General features: G+C 33.6%; 1 pseudogene; it reads left to right on the forward strand.

Annotated features, from left to right (window-relative positions):
- Positions 1–297: 297 nt before the first annotated feature.
- Positions 298–416, forward strand: LOC145294474 (5S ribosomal RNA; annotated as a pseudogene).
- The last annotated feature ends 22,452 nt before the right edge of the window (positions 417–22,868 follow it).

Genomic DNA, 22,868 nt, shown 5'->3' on the forward strand with positions numbered 1-22,868 from the left:
AAATATGTAGATATTAAATTAGGCTGTATTTTTGTAAAAACGCTTCAAATGTTGTCTTCCTAGTGGTCTATTGTGTCTAGTTTATCAGTGTGAACATGGGAATTGACATATCCTCGAAGGAAAGAATCTAATTGCATTAAATAACACGAACGTGGTGGTCACTCAACAGGCACATTTTGTGAAGTAATTCATTCGTTCATCAAATATTTCTCTCAATGAATTGATCGTATCGCACGTTGTATGTCATGTGGCTATGTCCTGCTGAAATCATATGATAGATTGCTAAACCAAGCTGGTATATACGGCATAATCACGTTGACACACCGGTTCCCGTCAGATCACCGAAGTTAAGCAAGGTTGAGCCTGGTTATTGCTAAAATGGGTGACCAATTTGGTAATTCCAGGTGCTGTATATAGGAGGACGTCGACTCGTCCCTGCAAAATTTGCAAAATCCTAACGTCGTCATCGCCCCTAACGGGGATATACATGCGACTAGGGACCGCTTGTGAATTTCAGACTCCCATGAAACTTCCTCCTTCGGAGGAAACCGGTTAAACCCGAATAGGGTTGGTGCTAACTGCACACAAACCAAGCTGGACTCAAAATAACCGATAGTTTCTAAATCTGCAAATAGTGTTGTCAATTTAAAGCACGCCGCCTATAAAACCCACCATGTAAATTGAATTTCCATCTGTAACGAGGAGAGCAATTTCTACTGGAAATCTTAAATGGATAGAGCTCAATGCGTAGTAGAGTATGATTGAAAGTTAAAAGAAAAGCATAGCCAACAAACTTAGCTTGATCTCATTATGAATCTGTTTCAATCCGAAAGGGCCTTATCAAATGAGAAGAGCTAGTCTGGAATAATTGAACAAATGTACAACCTTTTTTTATATTGATTAAAAAGTGGGGTGGAGAATGAGGAAAAGAGGAGAAAGGAGGAAGGATAATTTAGAGTGGGTGAGAGAAGAGTAGAAAAGGAGAAAGAGGGAGAAAATAGGGATGAAAGGGAGAAATAATTTTTTTTGACGGAAAAGAAAAGGTGGAAAATAACGCAGAGAATTCTCCCAGTTCTAAATATGATATTTATCTAAGTTCTAAATATTAAGTTTTCTCAATTGGTTATTTATTTCTTTTCAAAAGGTATACATTGCAATATTGTTTCGTATTGCGACTAACAAGTCAGAAAAATTATGTTATTGTTGCATATTTAGTCACGTGCTCTTCGGTTGTTTACCTTTAAAAACTTATAAACTATAGTCACAAGCCGGACATATAGAAACTACTACAGATATAAAACACAAAGGAACATCAGATGGAATCATGAAAACTGAAACTGTATAATTGTAAGTTAACCCCCTGCGCTCCTGCCTTCCGCCCACTTTTGTGTGAGTGTGTGTGTGTAGGGGGTGACCATAAACTGGCGCCACACCAAATAATGAGGGTCAAGGAGGATTGAAAACCCGAGGAGAGTAAGCACTAGTCAGACCTCCGCTGGATGAGTGCAAAGAGGACTGAGACCTTGGGAAGGCTTATTGCCATTCAAATTTCATTGAAGACCAATGGTCGGTGCCAACGAGAAATCAATGGTAAGCGGCTGTTGTGATAACGCAAATTCATCTGCAAAAGTTATCGAAAGCGGTGGAGAGTACTGGAAATCTAAGAAGACTTGTTGTCACTCAGACTCCAGGGAACGCCATAAGTTGTTCTCAAAGGGTAATCTTTGATGATGGCCTGTGTGACTACTCTTAGTGAGTAACCAAAAATAACACAAGGCAATGATCATTAATATAGCAGTGTCAGTTGTGAATATGGAGGTGGAGGGGGGGGAGGAGAGGGTCGAAAAGTACCAAGAAATGAAAAGGGTGATAAAAAGAGTGTGGAAGTTGTTCTTATTGTGATAGGTACCCTAGGGAGAGTGAGTAAAGGATTTTACTATTTGATTGCGAAATTTGGGATCTATTGTAATGTTGGAGTGCTTCAGACACTGTCTTATAGAGAACCGCCATAATCTCCCGAAAAGTGCCGGAAAGCTGAGAAAAGAAGATGCTGATCGCCTGTAGTCATTTATTCTGATACGCATATCAGCATAAAATCGACAATAACAACAGCCAGACACAAAATGTGAATAATAATAATAATAATATTAATACTACTACTACTACTACTACTACTAAGTATAATAATAATAATAATAATATTATTATCATTATTATTATTATTATCATTATTATTATTATTCATTTCATAGTCTGCTTTAGCAAATCGATAGACCGTTGAAATGTCGATGTTCTGGAAAAAATGAGAAAAAGGTTTAGTTTTAATCAATAATGTTACTAAATTAAACCTTTTACCATTTCTATTGTTGATATTTCTTCTCTTTTTTTTTTCTTTTCCTTTGTTAACTACTTTTGGCCTTTTCAGAATTCGAACTCGTCACTGCTGACATTTGGTGGATAATCAGAATATTGTTCAGAATTTCTTTTTTTTTCTTCTTTTACAGCAAAAAGACTTGATTTTCTAAAATACGATCATCTTGTGGGTGTTGTGTTTCCGCGACAATACCGCCATCTTGAACTTTATAAAGGACAGAAAAAGAAAACACTGCGGCCGGAGTCTTATTTATTATTTATTATTTTTTTTTTTTTTAAGACGAAATTGTTATCGCATTTTTACCAGGAAATTACCTCGATGCCAAGAAGAGAAAGCTTAATCATAATATTTGAGTACAAATACAAAGGATAATCCCGTCTCCCGCATGCGATTAATCAGTAATCAATATTAAGAGGAAAAAAAAAACATTACTTTTAAAACAAAAAAGTTCGTATTGATAAAAAAAAAAGAAAAGAACATTATGCTGTTTAACCCGGATATAAGAGACGGAAAAATATCAGAAAAACAGATATAAGAGATATTAGAGCTTGTGTTAATGTACAGTGTAATCCGGATATAATAACCCCGGATATAAGAGAGTTGTAGGGACCGGAGAAGAAGTCTCTTCTATTCAGGTTACACTGTATAAAAATCGATTGCATAACTTCAGGATTATGTTCTATATGTGTATTTTTTACTCTTGTTAACCCCAAACAAGGTATATTGCCTCTTGGACGCAAGCGTCTGCTATTTGGGACTACGTCTACAGGAGACTATGTGAGGAGATGAGCGATATATCGGCTTACATCACATTTAAACTTCAGCAAGTTAGTACAGCCAGGGAAGCAAAAAAGCAATCAATAAATTCCAAAATGAAGCAGTCCGATGGAAGAAACGATTAGGGTATAAGGTCTTCCGGCATCTAGGGACTTCTACACTGAAGGGGTAGGATTTTGTTGCTAAAGGGGTTTGTGTGGACTATGTACATCGATGGGGATATAAGGGCAATAAGTTCATCAGAACACATTTCATTAAAACACTTGTCAAATAGGCACAGGGATGCAACATTGCGCCGACGGGACAGTAAGAGGCCTATGAGATTGAAGACTCTTTTTTTTTTTTGGACCCTGTATAGTGGTAGATGAACCATCCCAGATGCGGCAACAATACTCCGTGCATGGGTGAATGATGACTTTGTAGACCTACAGGTATGAGTAATTTTCTAGCACGATAGATGGAACCAATCTTCTTTGCAACAGCCTTTGCAATGTCCTCAATCTATCTGTTCCAGTTCATGTTTCCTTTGAATGTTAAGCCAAGGAGTTTAAACAAAGGGCTCTCAGGTAGGATGTTATTAGTCATGGCTATCTACGGTTCTTCTAATGGTTAAAGGAAATAATAATAATAATAATAATAATAATAATAATAATAATAATAATAATAATAATAATAATAATAATAATAACAACAACTACCAGAACCCATTAAACACATTATAAGTAAAATGCATAAAAAATAAAATAAAACAAATGACGATGAATTTAAAACATTTTTAGTAAAAATTTTTTTAGTCTTTTAAAGCTAAAAAGAGTTGATTTTAAAAATTTACATTTTTTTTTCAATGAAAATTCAATACAACACATTTTGTTTTGTTTTGTTTTGTTTTGTTGTTGTATTTCTCCTGACCAATTTTTAATACAAATTATAAAGGAATAGATGTCAATTCATTATACATTTCTTTAATTTAAAAAAAAACTATAATAAAAAAAAATATACAGTCTCCTGTCATTATGACTTTTTAAAAAAAATTATAAAATAAAATAGTCAATTTGAAACCGTAAACAGACGACCATGTTTTCTTTTTGTTTTTGTTCTAAATTTTCGGAAAAGAAGTGGTTTTAATGATTTTTAACTGATAAAGAACAAACAACTATAAAGGGAGGTAATTCGTTTCTGATTAATTAACGCTTACGATAATGATAGTTTTATTTTTTTTAGGACACCGGACGTCGGATAAGTAAATTAATATTTAGATATAGTAATAATAATAATAATTCTGATTTCGTTTATCAACGTCTCCCTGGAAAGGAATGGGATTCATTTCCATAGGATTTCCCTTAATCCCGGCTCCAAACCAGGAGCTTCAAAGATCAAGGGTTTTTCTAAGGATGTTGGTGGTACCTATAATTGCAGAGTTCTGAAGACCGCCTAAAACATCGGGAATTTATAGTTTTTCCAATTGTCCTTCCAGACGACTTGATACTACTCCTAGTGTACCAACTACGTTCGGGATTATTTGTATTTTAACCTCGTGTATACGCCTTATCTCCAAGGCCAATGGAGTATAATTGCCCCACTTCTAATTCTCCTTCCCTCTCACATTCCTGTCCTAGGGTACTGAAAAGTCTACAATCTGCCAGTTTTTTTGAGACCTTGTTACTGACGACCAAATCCGGACGATTATGTTCCAATTGCTTGATTGTTATGACACTTTTGTCCCACCATACTTCTACATTGCCATCCTCACTTGTTCACATTTCATCAGGCACCTCCTCAAACCACTTTCCAGCACACTTCGCCTCAACCCTCTTACACATCTCCCAATATATCCGGAGTTCCATACGACCGTGTCTTTTGCAGTACTCTCTCTCTCTCTCTCTCTCTCTCTCTCTCTCTCTGGGCCAATCCACTACACCCTGCTGCAACGTGCGCAATTGACTCTGAGGTCTTACCACAAATCCGGCATTCTGTAGCAACTTCCTCTCCTAGAACCACTTTTTTGAAAAGTCGTGTTCCTAATGCCTGCTCTTGTGCTGCACAAACAAAAGCTTCAATACTCTTAGCCAGATACCCAGTTCTTTTTTTTTTTTTTTACACAGTGATCACCACTTATCAAGGCCCGGAAGCCACTCAGGGATAAGGGTTATTGCAAGTACATTACGTTAGTGTGGAGATTTGATGGAGTGTTTACTTAAGGGGGCGGTTCATTAGGAATTTGTTAACATTAGACTTGAAGACATCCAAGTTGTAGTCCAGAGGGAAGCAGGCAGACGGAACAGAGTTCCACAGGCGTGCAGTTGTAAGAAAGAAGCTTTGTTCATGGAATCCGCGTTTTGATTTAGGCACAGATATAGAGTGGGGGAAATTTTTCACAGTGGGCAATTGCCATGATCTTTCATCAGCCACTTCTGCTATATTCTGGAAGAACCTTCCATGCATTTTCTTTCCTAGCCAGTTCTTCTGCCCTTTCTCTATCCATACGTTTCACATAATCAGCCTTGGTCTCACATACCTCCACTTCATTGGCCACAACCTTAAGCATCCACTCCTCACTTCTAACCACATGCTCCTCCAACGACATCTCCTCGGCTCTAACACAATCTTTTACACTTTTCAATCCTCTCCAGCCATCTTTCCTCTTTTGATACAGCCTTGCTACGCTACGTCGAATGTGAAATACACCAAATATTGCTAAAACTTTTCTTATTTTGATATCCATTGCATGCAAATCCTTGTCAGACCATTCTAAAATTCCCGCACTGTATCTCAAAACACTGATTCCCCATGCATTCACTGCTTTCATTAGGTTTCCTCCATGCAGTTTTGACTTTGCAATTAGTTTCACTCTTCTAAGATACTCCTTCCTGACTTTCTCCTTCATTTCTCTGTTCATGATGCCTACACCCTCCAACACTCCCAACTACTACTACTACTACTACTACTACTACTACTACTACTACTACTACTAATAATAATAATAATAATAATAATAATAATAATAATAATAATGGTGGTGATTCTTCTTCTTCTTCTTCTTCTTCTTCTTCTTCTTCTTCGTCTTCACTCCGCATCCTCCTCAGCATCAACTATCAAAAATATAAGCAAAAATAGTTTTTTTTACTTTCTTCTTATCTGGTTTTGATTATAGCAGCCACCGTATTCGTCTCTTCCATCGTAGCTTCAATAATGGAGAACAATTAAAAGAAAAACAACAACATTTTGCCTAATGTTGTCATGCTCTTTGATGTTTTATCTATTTTTATTTATTTATTTTTGCAAAATTTTCACGTTACATGTGCTCATCGCCCGCTTTCTTGGAGTGGGGGCGAACAAAGACAGAGCCCCCCCCCCAAAAAAAAGCTTCCGCGTTCCATCAGTAAACCAGCTAAAAAAGACAACTTTTCTATACTTTTCGCCTCCTTTCACTTCGACTGTGACGTCAAATCATCTAGCGTCGTTGCATTAATATTAAACTGTTAATGGAATGTTCCAGTCTCCGGTTAATTTTAAGCTTTCATGAAAACTTCGAATTTTAACACATTTTACACACATACTAGTCTAATAGTCTGACAGACCGATGAAAATGCTATTGTAGACAGACTAACGTAAATGGTTTCACAAAATGAATTCAATTATTTTAATAGAAGGGTTACCATTTATCAAGGTTTAAAAGCCACTTGAGGATTAGAGTTAATAAGTATCAGGTGGCTGGCGAGGCAACACCATGATGATCGGTTATGGTGGAACTTGGGCGGTGTTTGTTTATTTAAGGTAATGGCTCAACAGGGACTTCTGTATATTAAGCTTTAAAACGACCATGTTATGATTAGATGAGAAACAGTCCCGTGGTATTGTGTTTCACAAACGAGTATTTCTAGAAAAGAAACTTTGCTCGTGAAATTTACGTTTAGTTTGGAGCAGAGATAGATGATAAGAGAAATTATGGGCAGTTGTTGTAGATGGATAAGTATCTGTTGTGAATGTTCTACAGAGGGGCATAGATAGAAGTACAATTATGACCCCCACTCTAAAAAAAAAAAAAAATACCGGCCATGCAAAACACTTTTAAATCTATGACAAAAACATGGTGAATAAAGTGCAAAACAACACACCGACCTTCGTATTTGGCTGAAATATATTTGTAGCAAATATGGATGGAATAAAAAAGGGATTATCAATTTTGACGATGTTATGAGTAAGTGGTTGTTTGTTTGAAGAAGCAGGCGTCTTGTAGAAGTAAAAATGCCATTTGGTATTGTTTGGTCTATAAATCTTTCTTCTAATATTGTTTTTTTTCATCTGCATATTCTGGAGAGCTTCATCCCATGCTTGAAAACAAAACTCCTTGCGGGGGGGGGGGCTTGCATAAAGCAATCCCGGACAATGCCTGATAACCATGCAAGTTAAAATAGATTGGTTTGCTAAGATAAAAATTGTTGTTGAGATAAATGTTTATATTGAGATAAACTAGATGTTTGCATAAATAATATAAACAAATAGCTTTTTGAATAACAACATTTTAAAAATAGCTTATCCTCGAACAATCTGACGTAAAGGTGACTTTAAGCTGACGTGTATCTTAGGAGGATATGTGGTCAGTGAGAGTTAGGGTTAGGGCTAGTCATTGGAGCCAACGAAAGACAAGTGGTTTTCCAAAACGGGTCGAGGCAATATACTTAGATTTTAGAAGGGTCGAGGCAATATACGGGTCGAGGCAATATACTTAGATTTTAGAAGGGTCGAGGCAATATACGAGTCGAGGCAATATACTTAGATTTTAGAAGGGTCGAGGCAATATACGGGTCGAGGCAATATACTTAGATTTTAGAAGGGTCGAGGCAATATACGGGTCGAGGCATACTACTTAGATTTTAGAAGGGTCGAGGCAATATACGGGTCGAGGCAATATACTTAGATTTTAGAAGGGTCGAGGCAATATACGGGTCGAGGCAATATACTTAGATTTTAGAAGGGTCGAGGCAATATACGGGTCGAGGCAATATACTTAGATTTTAGAAGGGTCGAGGCAATATACGGGTCGAGGCATAATACTTAGATTTTAGAAGGGTCGAGCCAATATACGGGTCGAGGCAATATACTTAGATTTTAGAAGGGTCGAGGCAATATACGGGTCGAGGCATAATACTTAGATTTTAGAAGGGTCGAGGCAATATACGGGTCGAGGCAATATACTTAGATTTTAGAAGGGTCGAGGCAATATACGGGTCGAGGCATAATACTTAGATTTTAGAAGGGTCGAGGCAATATACGGGTCGAGGCAATATACTTAGATTTTAGAAGGGTCGAGGCAATATACGGGTCGAGGCAATATACTTAGATTTTAGAAGGGTTGAGGCAATATACGGGTCGAGGCATAATACTTACATTTTAGAAGGGTTGAGGCAATATACGGGTCGAGGCAATATACTTAGATTTTAGAAGGGTCGAGGCAATATACGGGTCGAGGCAATATACTTAGATTTTAGAAGGGTCGAGGCAATATACGGGTCGAGGCAATATACTTAGATTTTAGAAGGGTCGAGGCAATATACGGGTCGAGGCATAATACTTAGATTTTAGAAGGGTCGAGTCAATATACGGGTCGAGGCAATATACTTAGATTTTAGAAGGGTCGAGTCAATATACGGGTCGAGGCAATATACTTAGATTTTAGAAGGGTCGAGGCAATATACGGGTCGAGGCAATATACTTAGATTTTAGAAGGGTGGTTGTAATTTCTAGGAGATGGGACGATTCCAGAATAAAAACCTGTAAGTATACATTATCAACTTTTCGAGTTAGTTTCTCTTTCTCATAGAAGTTGAAAGTCTTTATTTTAGTCCAAAAAGGTGAGCCGGTCAACATAGAAACCGTTCGAAAAAGGTATAATCCCATTTGATGTTTTTACAATCCAGCATTTATGGTGGATATCGATTTCAAAGATACTCATGGATAGACGATCACACGTATACACATTTCATAAAGAGACGTGTTTAAGCACCCATCTCTTTCCCACTACGATATAACATTCGCCGCCTTGCTGCCGTTTATATACACACGACTATATAACAGAAAGTTTGTTATTTTCGTTGTGTTATTACATGTATGGTTTTCGCAGATTATACTGTATCCCATAAAGACAGCATAAGGGCTGTCTTTTTTTTTTCTTGTGGAGAAATGTCACCGTTCTTTCACTTGGGATTCTCGAATGGTCGCCCATCTGGTACTGACCAGGTTCAACGTCACTTAACTTCGGTTATCTAACAAGAACAGGCGCGTGAACATAATTATACCACACAAAAAAATATATCGAGTTAATTAACCAAAATGACCAAAGCGAACATTTGTATTTCGCAAAGCATAAAAATGGCGACGCTTCCGTTTGTAATGGATTTTCGTTTGTTTTGAATCAAGACTGACATGTTGGCTGAAAATACGATGGACTGCGACGGTGGATTGCGATACTTGACAACCAGTAATTGATTCAGCGTCGGTGTGGAAAGAAGTAATTACTGAACCAGCTCTCGACGAAAGTCGCAAGCAATAAAACTGAGCACCAGATAAAATAAACCTCTAAAGGTCAAAGGTTAGATCGAGAGAAAACTGTGAAATGAAAAACGATTTAAAACAGGAACATATATTTGTGAGTTCTATAGGTTGAATTTATGCATTTAGCGATGAACAATCTCTTTCAAACTTATCGAAAATGCTATTTAAAACTTAACGAAAATGCTATTTCAAACTTAACGAAAATGCTAATGAAAAATGCTATTTCAAGGTTAACGAAAATACTATTTAAAACTAAAATTAAATGCTATTTTAAGCTTAACGAAAATGATATTTAAAATTTGACGGAAATACTATTTCAAACTTAAAATAAATATTATGTCAAACTTGATGTAAATGCTATGTAAAACTTAACGGAGATTCTCATAAAAACTGAACAAAAAAGTTAATTTAAAACTTAACAGCAATGCGCTTTACAAACTGTATGAACGTGCTATTTCAAAAGTAAAAAATATGCTATTTAAAACCGAATGGAGATGCCATTTAACATTTAACATAAATGCTATTTGGAAGTTAAACGAGAACGAAAATCTAGAAACTAACGAAAATGCTATTTCAACCTGCATTATATTCCCTCTTTGTTTTAGCTTATAATAAATAAGGATAGGACAACAGCATATTTTTTTCCTTGTTTTGACTTGCAGGTATATATCTATTGGTATCTTATATGTTGTATGTACAGAGATGTGGTTCTCGGTTGATTATTTGTGCTGTGTCGGATATATACTCGAGAGTAAAAACAATGAAAAGAATATTCTGTTGTCCTAGCCCTATTAATAAACTAATTATATATATATATATATATATATATATATATATATATATATATATATATATAGTGTTATAATGGATAATTCCAGGAGGAAATCCGGGTATGAGAGCTCAGTGTGGTAAACAGAGCAATAACATAAAAATATAACACGGAAATTACATCGACTATTATGTAATTTCCGTGTTATATATATATATATATATATATATATATATATATATATATATATATATATATATATGAATCGGCTTAAGAGAGCCTGAGGCGGACATTAAGAGCAGTCCTCAACTGCCGGGCTTGAAACCGTCGGTACCGACTACCGATATAAATGTAAATTCCTGTATATATTATACAAAAAATATATTGCTCTTATTTCGAGAAAGGTTTTTTCCCTAATAATAGAGCACTGTATGGGATTCATTTTCTACAAAAAAGTACAAGTATATATATATATATATATATATATATATATATATATATATATATATATATATATATATATATACTTCCAACAATATATATTATTCTCTTAATACAAGTAATATTTTAGTGATTGAATATTTAAATCATCAAAATAAAGAAAAATATTTTTGTTTAACTTTAATTTTTGGAGATATCTAAATTTAATAGACTTTTGTAATAAATGTATGCCTAAATTATTTAAATGTATTTTTATTTTTAATTCTAATACTCGGCTTTATTTTTATTTAAAATGGATATATTATAAACTAAGTTGAGATCTACCTTTACATAAATGTAAAGTATGCAAGAAAATGGTTGGCTGTTTTATTGCTTTTTTTATCGTGAAGAATTTATAAAATTATACAAATAATTTTTTTTTTTACTACAGAATCAACATTTCTCAAGACTAGAAGGCCACTCGAGAATAAAGGGTAATGAATATATGGTGGTAGTTTAGTAATCGTTAATCGTGTAAATTCGATAGAATTTGATTATTTATGGAGATGACTCAACAAGAATTTGTTTACATTGGATTTGAAGGCTATCATGTACTCGACCGGGAAGTACGCCAGCGGAACAGTTTTCAACACGCGGGAAGTTCTGGGGGGGGGGAATTGTCCATAGAATCTGCGTTTATATTTAGGCACACATAAATAGATTTATGTCGTATATATTGGTTGTAGTTAGTTGAGTGTTTTTGTGAAAGTTTGGCAAGGGAGTAACATAGATTGGAAGTTCAGTTGAGCACTCGCCATAAAAATAGATGGGACAGTATTTCTATTAATATTTCTCGTAGGAAATATATTTTTTTTAAATTTTAGAAATTCAAAAGTATTTTCATTGAATTAACAATTATCTTATTGTAGTTATTTAAAAAAAAAAAGCCTATTCATGACGTCATTTATTTATTTTTATTTTTTATTTTGAAATGATACTTATTTTTCGTTCTGTTTTGGACGTAACGGATAAAATACTAAGTAAAATCCAAATTCACTCTTCTAAGGGTTGAAAATCCGATCCTCGGTGCGGGCGGTACTCAAAATACGATTGGGAATTACTGAAGACTTCTACCTTCTGCAATGACTGGCAGAAGAGTGCATGCTACCCCCGTGGGTTAAATAAAGGGTTCTGTTAGAAATTTTGTCCTGATTCTCGAGTTCGGCAAGATACACGTGAAGAGCGGAGGTTACATCGGTTGAAACGTTGTGAGAATAATACTCAAGATGAGAACAGTAGTCCAAATAAAACAAATCATAACTTCTCATCTAAAATATTCAGAAATAAAAAGATGGGCACAGTAGAACCCGAGATACGGTATTGAAACATTAGTAACAAAATACAGCACTATCTATAATACATATGTATATAATATTTATATAATCAAATAATACTATAAACAACACCGTAAGACGGGGAAAATACGGTAACCAGGGACAGGAAAAACATCGTATTCCACATCGTAATCCGAAAAGACCGTATTCTAAGGCCACCGTATCCCGGGGTTATACTGTACTAATTCTAGATTTCATAATTTGATTTTATATCTCCCCTCATCCCGAGAAGATCAGATGGTCCTCGTTGAGAAATCCTGATTGTGTGATTTTAATATAGATTCCATAGTAAAGAGGAGGGTGTTATAAATATAAACTCCAAGTTCGTTCATGTGCCTGTCGAAATCATGACGGCAAAGAAGGAGATAATCAGACATATTAAATGGTTTTAGGGATAGAGGAGCGTAGATTAATTTCACTTCATACTAAGATATCTGGAATGTTTACTATGAGAAATATTCTATATCGTCTAAGTTTGTTCTAAGTTCACTGATATTTGTGTATGCAAGCCTCTAGAGGAGGGGCGAATTAGTTTTCTTTGAGTGTGCGTCTTGTTTAGTCGTATTTTTTTTTTTATTGATCTGTCAATTTTTTAATTGTTTCAATTTTGGAGTGAAAGATGTTGAACAAAATCGATATGCACAATAACAAACATGCAACACAAGTAGATCATCATCCGACTCTTCATCCACAGGATTGTGGCATCGATAAAGCCCAGTAGAGATGAATGCAGAGTCCCTTTCCATTCGCGACATGGCACTACAAACATCCCAATATTATACATCTGATGATAGAGCAGCTGATCTAAGCGCTTTCAAAGAGCTAGGGCTGTCAGTTACTGTCAGTCGGAATACAGCAGTCAGACAAACTATAAACCGTTACCTTCAACCCTGCCAGACAAGTGTGACCCAGTCCAATCGCGTGAATATATATGACAACTAAGCACCCCCAAGATGACCAGTTTTGAGAAAAGGAAATGAGGCGGAAGCGAAGGGATGACGATGACGTTCATTGTCTTAGTCAGGAAACAAAACCAAGCACTGGTTGTCTTTGCTGGGACCCTGTGATCGCATCTCTGCGCCTGGCTAATAGACAAAGAAGGAGTGTAGAAGCCAGGTGAAATGCGGGGCCTATCTACTTCTTAAGCAGTTTAGATTTGCAAACTTGTTATTTGTTTGAGCCATTAGCTCTAGGAAGGTTATTGACCAGAACTTTGGTGCCAAGAAGTATGAGGTCAGTGACACAGATTTAACACAAGTTTTTCCTTTTCATAGATGGATGACCTGACGAAATCTATGGGCCCATCAGCACTGAGAGGATTAGTCCCACACCTGGTATTTCAACGTCCTTGCTTGTGTAGTAGGGATTAATTGAGTTAGTACCACTAATAATAAGTATCTGTTATATACTTATACTCCTCATAAAATAAATGTAAGATAAGATTGGAAGCTGTAGTTCCTCACTCGTTATAAGGTGAAAACAGAGGGTAAGTTTTAGGTTAGTATCTATTAATTAGATTTAAAAGAGTGATAAATATGGTTAATAGATTAATAAATGCATTACTAGAATAGAATAGTATAAAGAGTTCACGTACGTGTCAAAATGAAATTAGAACTTCGGATTTTGGTTTTCTTGTAAAACAAACACCCTACTTACTTTGGCCCACATGAGGGAAATAAATAAATAAAGAGTATCTACTTAATATACATATTTTAGGTATAAATATAAACTATTGCTACTAAGTATATATTCATTTATTATAGATAAGTGTCTACCTAATATATATATATATAAATATAGACTATAGATATTAAGTATCTACTTAAATGGAGTTCTTCTGTCTCGGAAAGTTAAAAATAACTAGAACATAAGCCCCCTCCCATAATAAGTACAATGTACGAGGTATTTAATTTTATAACGATATGGGAAGCAAAGAAATTGGTTTTTATCAATTTGAGTCAGAAGACATAATTTGAATATAGGTTGCAAGACACAATATTAATATCATCAGGGTACACAGAGGAATCAGAGTAAGATTTAAGAGTTATAAGGATCCCAAATAATGTTTATCATGCGAATAGATACAAGAAATAGTTTGGAGTCAAAATAACTAGCCCTTTTAACTCTACATCTAGAAAAAAAATGTTTGCTGAAACTATAGTTGAACTTTAGAGATGTCTGCCCACATTATATTAAACTTCTGAGATGTCTGTTCATACTGCATTTAAACTTTAGAGATATTAGTTTACATTACATTTAAACTTCAGAGATAATAGTTTACATTACGTTTTATCGTGTTTAACACCTGGGGAAACACAACAGCCGTCACAGAAACGATACACGACACATACAAGTACTACACCCTCCCGGCAAGCAAATATAAACGTTTGATTTCCATAAACGAATGCCTGTAAGGTTTTTTTTTTTTCATAATTTCTTACTCAGAATAATCACTCTGAAAGTGAAGCCAATTTTCTCGAAAACAATGTGTCATTTTTTTATGCTGTCTGTTTGCGTTTATGCGTTTATTATTTTTGCTTCTTTTCCCATAAAATAAATGACGTACATCTGACTACCAAAGCGAAGATTCATCTCTTGTAAAGAAGAGATCAACAATGTCTGGGGATGCTTCTGCCGGCCAGCTGCCATTTTGAATGTAGTAAACATGTCCATTATATTTATTAGTTCTTTCATTTCTTTCAATACCCACTGACAATATTGCTGGAAAAAAAAATAGAAATACGATGTACTGCGACCATGGTCCGCGGGATTTGCCAACGATTAATTGATTTAGCGAGGAAGAGAGAGAACAAAAATACTTAACCAGACATCTTTACTTCAGTTATTAGTTGCAATAACAGTGGCCAAGTTGGCTGTACTTGGAGAAAAATATTCAATCTTCCATGCTATAATAATAATCAACGTGTATTTATTTGTTTATATATATATATATATATATATATATTATTTATACAAACATCATTGGCTACATATTTGCATATATGTTTCTGCTGCAATTCCTTGAGAGAAACAGCGTCATCTAACCGGAACTGTTACAATGAAGCCAGATTTTAAATAGTTTATTGTACAACGTTCTTCTGTTATTTGAGAAGGAATGGAAAATCTTTATAAAAATAGAGAAAAAGAGACCAAAAGAGATGATAGAGAAAAGGAGTCGAGGGGTGAGAGGGGAGTGATACGGGGGGGGGGGCTTTAAACTTGGAATGTATACTTCTTTGTATATAATTCAGTTTACTTTTTCATTTTTATTTTTATTCTCCCCTTTTATTCCCTTACAGCGAGAGGTTTATCTATGTTGGTGGTTTGAATTTTAAAATCTGATTTCGTAAGAAAATACCTGGTTTGAGGACGCTACTTTAATAAAATAATTTCAGCAGAAACATGTATGCACTTATGTAGACAATAATGTTTGTATAAATAAATACACTATAAGTATACTCTGTTTATCACTGAGCGCTATTTTATAAACACTGGAATTTCAGTGGGTTTACATCTAAGGGACTACAACGATACAATCATTATATATATATATATATATATATATATATATATATATATATGTAAATGTTGGTTCGTTCGGAGTTAATTGTCTAAAAAACCACTGGACGGATGGCGTTTTGGTATAATATGTTTACTATATCCATGTGTTTAACATTATACTTAATTTTTCTATGATAGGTGGATTTCTTTTTACCGAGAGGCCATTTTTTTATTTAGGGACAATTATTTATTACCGCTTCCTGTCACGTGACCAGTGTTACAATTTAGCGGTTTTCTTGCTAGATCTGGAGATTTCGTTTACAATCTAGCGGGAAATTCTAGAAAATCTGGAGGTATTTGGCACCCAGACATCCGCATTAGATTGCTTGAAAATACTTTAAAACATAAAATAAACTCATTCATGTAAGTAAAAAAAAAAGTAGCATTTATTGCCTTTGGTAACAATTATTTATTGATTATTTGTTTTGTTTTTCACCTTTTTTTCGACTAACCATTCTTAAATCTCACTATAAAATCGATTTTTCCAAGTACATTTTAGGGGGGGGGGCATTCCAATCTCCCCGAAGGGGTTTGTATTACTGTACACGGGTTTGTATTACTGTACACATAGATTCGAAAAAGTTGTCAAAAAACAAATATATAACAAATAAATGTTATCAAAGGCAAGATAAGTTACTTTTCTGCCAAACTGGCTAGCGATTTTCTGGACATTTCTTTCTCCTGATCTCGCGGTTTTTTTTTTAATCTCAGTTGACAACATTGCATCACTAAAAAAACACCACAGGCTTAATGTAAACAGAATGTGTTTACAATATCGGTGAATTTTCAATGGGTTTATTGATAATGTAACCATGTGATTGAACTTTAATTTAAATTAACCACACGTGGTCGAAAAATGAATGCCGACGCTCAAAGTGTATACACATTTTGATTCCTCCCTTTACTTAAAAATTCACCAAAAATCCGGAAATTAACGAATTTTAATGAAATTGCAGTATTTTTCAAATAATAATCCCAGAATATAATGAACTAATTATTTTTACTTAACTCTTCGTGAAAATGTTTTATTTTGTTTAAACAAAAAATACCTTTACTAAAGTTATGGTTTTCAGTAGTAAATAAAAAACGCAAGAATTTATTTTTGCTTTTTTTAAAGCATCGTAATTTGTAACAATAAAAAATAATTTTTACAGTAACATTACGAAAAAAGCCCCTAAAGTCCGTATTAATGTATTCGATATAACTCGAAAAAAAATGAATTATCGGACACTATTCAGGAAATTAAAGATTCAATTAGATTCCTATTTCAGTCACCTAAATTATTTAGGGTTAAATGAGTTTAGGAATTTATAGCCAAACCTAAATATTTTTTTTTTTTTTGGTAAATATCCAGATACGCTACTACAGAACACCGACCACTCTAATTTGTTTGGGGGGGGCATGTGATGTTGGGGCGCGCGCGTTCACCCCCCCCCCCCGCTGCAATCACATCCGCTCCCCCCCCCCGTTCGCGCCCCCAATGTACAAAGTAAAATCTTCGGAAAATGTTAAATGGTGTTCTAATTGGTAAATGTCGGTGCGTTACTTACGGAAAATTTGAAAATTCGATGTTCCAGGTAAAAAAAAAAAAACCAGATAAATTACCCCCCCACTCCAACTTGGTGTGCTTTCCTTTTCTTATTTTATTTCTTTTTCAGCTAATTTTAAATTTTCCACCCAAAAAGCGCTATAATGTATTTTTGAAAATTAGAAAATTCTATGTCCTGGAAAAAAAAATCCCCTCCCCCAACATAGTTTGTTTGGTGAAGCCGTCGTTTATGCTACAGCGTGCATGCGCGTAGCATAAACGGATGCTGCAAAATGGTGGAAAGAAGTTCGTGGGTTCAAGGGTAAATACCATGCAAACGGTAAATTTGCCCCAAGTTTGACTATCAGATTCGTTTTCAGCAACCTCAATTACCTATAAAAAAAACAAAAAACAAATTAGATAGGTCGGTGTTCTGTAGTAGCGTATCTGGATATTTACCTTTTTTTTTCTTGGTTAAAAAAAATAGCATTAATACAGTAAGTTAGGTAAACTGACTTTTTCGTTTAAAAATTGATTTATTTCCCTTTCGTTATTAACTTTTTTTTTTAAATTTTTTTTTTTAATAAATATTTTGTGGCGTTTGTATTACTGTACACATAGATTCGAAAAAGTTGTCCAAAAAGAAATATATAACAAATAAATGTTATCAAAGGCAAGATAAGTTACTTTTCTACCAAACTGGATATATTTTTCGTGTTTTTATTCAATGTAACATGTTTATTCAGCTCGAAAACCATACAGTGTTTACCGATGTATTGGAACATTCAAGATGGCGTCTGATTCTCTCTTTAACACAGTAAGTGTGGGAAAAGATGTTATAAATAAAAAACCGGATAAAATACTGTTAAAAACTCGCTCAATATATGTTACCGTGACATAGGTTGACATATATTCGGCAGGTTTTTAATAGTATTTTGTATAGTTTTTTATTTATAACACCTTTTTCCATACTTACGGTGTTAAAGAGGGTGTGAGACGCCATCTTGAATTTTCGAATACATCGGTAAACACTGTATGTTTTTCGAGCTGAATAAATATGTTACATTGAATAAAAACACAAAAAATATATCCAGTTTGGCAGAAAAGTAACTTATCTTGCCTTTGATAACATTTATTTGTTATATATTTGTTTTTTGACAACTTTTTCGAATCTATGTGTACAGTAATACAAACACCATTTTTGTGTTTTATATACATAAAGTACAATTGTTGAATGTTACTGTTTTGATTATATTCGTTTGGGGGGCACAATTAAAAAATTAAGAAAGATTAAAATGAAGCGAAATTTAAGTTTCCATTCCATTTTTACAACAACCGTAAAACAGTGCATACTCAGCAAGTTTTATCGTAATTTATAAGCATATTGAAACACTAAATCAACATTTTATTTATTTTTTTGCATAATTAATGATGGAAGTATTTTTCTGTTTATTTTCTAAACATCTGTTAAAAAAAATAAATAATTTGTACATTCTCTTGAAAAAAAGAATCAAACTTTTCTCTACTTTCACATGTGTTCCATTTTAACAAACTGAGCCACAGCAACGCGTGGCCGGGTACAGCTAGTATATATATATATATATATATATATATATATATATATTATATATTATTATTATATATTTATTATACAGGGTGTCCACGAAGTCTGACTACATTATGTAGCCAGACTTTGTGGGCACTGTGTAGATTATATAGCCAGACTTTATGGGCACCCTGTATATATATAATACTATATATATATATATATATATATATATATATATATATATATATATATATATATATATATATAATACTAATATATATAATACTATATATATATAATACTAAAACTCTGTTGTTCTTGGTTGTTTGCTTGTTTGCTTGCGCAATATCCTCCTCCTACTACTACTACTACTACTCTGCCTCCTCTTCTTGCTACTACCATTACTTCTCCTCTTTACAACTACTACTACGCCTCCTCTTCCTCCTCTTACTACTACTACTACTACTACTACTACTACTACTACGCCTCCTCTTCCGTATCCTACTATTACTACTACTGGTTGACATGTATTTTCCATACTACTACTCTAAACAGAATGACTCATAGGAATCTATCTATATTTTTTTTGCGTTTTAAATTATCCAAATAAACAATTATTTATACTTTCTGCATTCTTTTTACATCGTTCATTTCCGTATTACGTTTAAGTTATTTTAACGCAACTTATAATTCAATGGCTGTAAGTTTTTTTTCTAAAAATTAATAATTATAAACAGAATGACTCATAGAAATCAATCTATATTACATTTTAATGTACTTTCATAGAAATGTTTCTGTTATGTCACAAAAAACTATATTCTTTACGTCACAAGTGTCATGCTCATACATTAATTCCATAGCTAATATAACATACTGATCCCTTAGGGGATGTATTGCAACTATTCTGTATTACAACTATACTGTCGCAATTTTCTCACAAATAAATCAACTTGACCTGTTGACAACGTATTTTCTTTTTACTGTGTACGTTTTCAGCGGCCTATTTTTTTTGCGTTTTAAATTATCCAAATAAAAAATTGTTAATACTTTCTGCATTTTTTTACAGCGTTCATTTCCGTATTACGTTTAGGTTATTTTAACGCAATTTTCTTACAAATAAATCTACTATTTTACAATGTATTGTTTTACTGTGTACGTTTTCAGCGACCCAATTTTTTTTTAATTTTTTCCACGTTTAAATTAATAGATATTTCAAAATTTGTAATTTAACTTTAAGTACTACGGTATTTGTTCAGTGCACACTTACCTATAAGTATAGCAAACCACTTATAATTCAATGGCTGTAAGTTTTTTTTTTCAAGATTAAACAATTATAAACAGAACGGCTCCGCGTTCCATCACGTGACATCACTAAACGGAACTTTTATATACCAAACTGACTTTTTTTCGTTTAAAAACGGAATTATTTCTCTTTCGTTAACATATATATATTTTAATATTTCGTGTTTTTATATATATATATATATATATATATATATATATATATATATATATATATATATATATATATATAAAGTACAATTGTTGAATGTTATTCTTTTGATTATATTTGCTTGGGAGAAGCACAAAGATTAAAACGGAGCGAAATTTAAATTTCTATTCCATTTTTACAACAATCGTAAACCAGCGCATACTTCGCAAGTTTTATTGTAAGTTAACGAGCAACCCACAAAAATCTGGTAGCTGAAAAAATATTGTAAAAAAAAAAAAATAGAACCTGTCCCTAACATACTGGCAATAATTTGGTTCCGTCCTTACCTTCGGTGTTCTAATAAGAGGGATGTATTAGAAGCTGAGCAAAATTATTTAATTGCTGAATTTTTTGCATTTTGGTTAAATTTGTTAGTTTGCTAGCGCTAAAAGGCCACACAAAAAATTGAACAAAAGACAAAACTAAAAAGAATGGTAGTCATGCAGAATTAACCCCCCCTTCCACACCAGATTCCAATTAGTTTAGGGTTCGACCGGCCATCGTGACCGGATTCAGCCGAGTGCTGTCCAAATGTTGAAACACTAAATCAACATTTTATTTATTTTTTTGCAGAATTAATTAATGATGGGAGTATTTTTTTCTGTTTATTTTCTTAACATCTGTTGACCAAAAAAAAAAATAATTTGTACAGTCTCTTGAAAGTTTCTCGATATTCACCTAACTATTTACAGTGTCCATATAAAGCATTCATCTTTTCTTTTTATAATAAAAATTCTGTTTTCAAAAAGAAATGTTTACTGCCAACTTCCTTTTTAAAAAAAAATGTGAAAGTTTTCCTGAAAAAAAACAAAAAAACTTTCACCTAACAATTTATGGTAAAAAATTCACCTTTTCTTAGGGGAAAAAACAACTTTTATTCATAAAAACTGCAAAAATAATAAGATATATAAACAATACAAAATGCACATTTTTATGAGGAATGTGTTTCATTTTAACACACTGAGCCACAGCAACACGTGGACGGGCACAGCTAGTTTATTATATACATATATATATATTATATATATTTATTATATATTTAATGTATATATAATATATGTATTATATATAGTATATATATCATATATATATTATATATTTATTATATATATTATATATATTTATTATATATTTATTATATATATATTATATATATTTATTATATATGTATATTATATATATTATATATTATATATATTTATTATATATTTATTATATATATATTATATTATATATTATATATATATTATATATATTATATATATATTATATATATTATATATATTATATATATATATTATATATATTATATATATATTATATATTATATATATTATATATATATATGATATATATATTATATATTGTATATATTATATTATATATATTATATATTGTATGTATTTTTTACACAGGCATCACCACATTATCAAGGCCATGAGGCCACTCGAGGATAAGGGTTAAAGAGTGTACAGTAGAAATTGGACAATATAGTAGTCATTAGTAATGAAAATTCGGTAAATTTGATAACTTATATGGAACGGCTCATCAAGAACTTATTTACGTTAGACTTGAAGACAACCATATTGTAGTCAGCAGGAAAGCAGGAAAACGGAAGACAATTCCACAGGCGTGCAGTTCTAAGAAAGAAACTTTGTTCATAGAATCTACGTTTAGGTTTAGGCACAGATAAAGAGTGGGGGAATTATTGATAGTGTTTTCAGCTAGACGAGTGTTTCTTGTGAAAGTTTGGCGAGGGGGGACCATAGATTGAAGCTCAGTCGAACACTTTCCATGAAAATAACGATACATCAGAAACAAACTCTCAACATCTCTTCTGTGAGGTTGCAGGGAAGAGAAAAGAACATCTACGAGACTACGAAGTCTATTTTGAACTCTATCAAGGCAGGACAAGTCCTTTCTAGTAGCTCCTGCCCAGATGTGACAACAGTGTACCATTATATATATATATATATATATATATATATATATATATATATATATATATATATATATATATATTACATGTTCACCTCAAACAAGGCACATTGCCACTAAGGTGTAGGGGGCTACTATCAGGGTCAGCAACTACTGGGGCACTATGTAGGGATTTGGGCAGCAAGATGTCGGTTCACATTGCACTTGAACATCTGCATGTCAGTACAGTTAGGGAAGCAGGATCCTGGAATGGAATTCCAGAGTCTAGCGGTTCTGGGGAAGAAACTACTGGAGTAGAAAGATCTTTTACATCTAGGGATCTCTATTGTGTCGGGGTGGGATTTAGCTGCCTGTCGGGTTTGTCGAGGGTGTCTGCGTCGTGGGGGCACAAGTGTCTGCAGTTCGTCAGAGCATTCACCATTAAAATACTTGTAGAACAAGCAGAGGGATGCAACGTTTCGTCGATGGGACAGAGGCTGAAGCTTAGATGCAAGTTCAGGGCCTATCAGATCGG

The sequence above is a fragment of the Euprymna scolopes genome, chromosome 15 (genome assembly GCF_053919585.1).
Source record: "Euprymna scolopes isolate OS-2025 chromosome 15, ASM5391958v1, whole genome shotgun sequence".
Taxonomy (NCBI): Eukaryota; Metazoa; Mollusca; class Cephalopoda; order Sepiida; family Sepiolidae; genus Euprymna; species Euprymna scolopes.